The sequence below is a fragment of the Mustela nivalis genome, assembly GCF_964662115.1.
Source record: "Mustela nivalis genome assembly, chromosome: 9".
Classification (NCBI taxonomy): domain Eukaryota; kingdom Metazoa; phylum Chordata; class Mammalia; order Carnivora; family Mustelidae; genus Mustela; species Mustela nivalis.
The window spans coordinates 119,508,172-119,510,391 of NC_139028.1; positions in this window are offsets into that span (position 1 = coordinate 119,508,172).

The window sequence follows — 2,220 nt, forward strand, 5'->3', positions numbered from 1 at the left end:
CGTTCGGTGTCTGCTGCAGTCCTCGAGCGGTGGCCGAGGGGTCCTGGGAGCCAGGCCTCTTCGCCGGCGGTGTGCCGAGGGGCCGTCCTGGCGGTGCTGCCCAGAGGACGCGGGCCCCTCCCACGCAGCCCTCACTGCGGCCGGGCCGGCTCTCTCCACTGTGGACCCCCGGGCTGTGCTGAGGGGGCTCGGCCTCTCACTGCCCATACCGGCCCGGTGAGCTCGACAAGGGTGTGGGGGCCACTGGACAAAGCCCAGCGCAGAGCAGCTGTTCCTGTCCCACAGAAGGACCCCGGTGGGCCCCTGGGTGCCGGTGGGCTGGGCGTTGTCGGGTCTGCCCGCAGGTGTAGCCAGGCTCCCGGAATGAAACAGCAGGAGAGACTCCGGGACTGCCTGTAGCCAAAGACAGCTGGCCCCTGCCCCCACAGCCCCCCAGCTAGAAGGGCTGCTGGCTCCTGCTCCCCAGCCGCTGGGCTCGGTGGCCCATGGGCTCCAAGCAGCACAGCCCCCTCGGTAAGCAGGCCCGGCCAGGGCCCGGTGCTGTCCACGGGGCCAGAGTCCTGCCGGGCCAGACCTGACTGACCGGGCAGGCGCTGTATGGGAACTTGGGGCTTCCATGCTGCCAGTGTGGGGGCAGAGGCCGTGCTCCCTGCTCTCCTGCTGTGGGACATGAAGCAGGAAGGGCTCTGAGGGGCAGCCAGTGCCCTGGTGGAGTGGCCCCACAGAGGAACCCCGTAGTTCTGAGGGGGACGGGCCCTGCCAAGTGCCCGGATTCCTCACCCAGCAGACTTGCTGGGGGGCGGGGGCAGGGCCGCCTGCTGCTAGGGCAGATGAGGAGTCTGGGCCCGCGCAGAGAGACGGAGAGAGCGTGGCGGGGGGAGTCCGTGTGCACACCTGCTGTGGGGGCATGTGTGTGCTGCTCAAGCACGCGTGTGCATGTATGTTCGCATGTACGCCCGTCTGCTTGAGGGTCGGCTTGTGGTTCCCCGAGTCCCCACACCAGCGCCCCCGGCAGTGGGCAGGAGCAGAGCAGGGAACTGTGGGCACAGGCCGGCATCCCCTTGACCCAGCTTCAGAGGCCCGGGCAGGAGGGGAGCCCGGAGGCCGTGGTGCCAGGGCTGGGGTGCCAGGCTCTGGGAGGTCTCAAGTCTGTTCTGGAGCTGGGGGTGAGTCGTGGAGCCGGGTAGGTGACAGACACTGGGTGTGGGGGGGGGACCAGTAAAGGGGTGAGCCCCCTGGGGGCAACCCACGCAGAGCAGTGAGCCTCGAAGCAGAGAGCCAGCAGGGGGCGGTCTGGGCTGGAGGGCAGGGACCCTGGGCTCCAAGGCCACTGGAGGGTCATGGGGGAAGCTGAGTCAGGGCTGGAGTCTGAGGGTCACATGGGAGGCTGTGAGCCGAAAGGGTCCAGGTCTGCGAGCCCTTCCCTTGGGTCCAGGCTGGCCCGCGGCGTACTCCGGAGCAGCCGGGCGTGGGGCAGGTCTGTCTGTGGTCACACATACCAGTGGGGGGACCTGGTTCCCAGCAGGAGGGCTCTATGGACACGGGGGGGGGGGGTGTCACGTGGAGACTGCTTTGCTGGATATGCGACGGTCCTGCTGGTGTTCCAGTCGTTTGCGGCTGGTGGGTGAGAAATGGTTTAGTTTGGGGCGTTGACCATATGCCCTGACATCACTACACTTTGGTTCTGGTAGTTTCTGTGGAGTGAGGACAGGTGGGGTTGGTGGGCTTGTGAGCACAGTGGCTGTCCGTCGTGGCTGTGGTCAGTGCTTGGTCGGGCATCCCCAGGTGGGCCTGCCACACAAGGACAGTGATACAGGGTGTTCCTGGGGGGGGGGGCAGGAAATGGAGATTTGGGGGGTCGTGGGCCGTGCAACTAGGGAGGCTCCTGGGAGGGTCCCGTCCTCCCCTAAGCTCCAGACCCACGGTCTTCCCCGTGCCCGTCACTCCTGTCTCCCTGCATTGATGTGCCTGCGGCATCCGCTTCCCTCCTGACCATGCAGATGAGCAGTTCCGGGGCCAAGTTCACAGAAACAGGGGCCCTGGGGCAGGCAAGGCCTTGGGGCTAGATGGGGAGGGAGGCCCAGGGCCGTCCTGAGACACCTGCACCACCAACAGATTTCCCTGGCGGGGTGGGGGCTGCCCCCACGCATGTGCAGGAACCCCACCCCAGGCGCTGGGCACGTCCCTGGGGGTCAGGCAGCAACAGATGCGGCGGGGGCA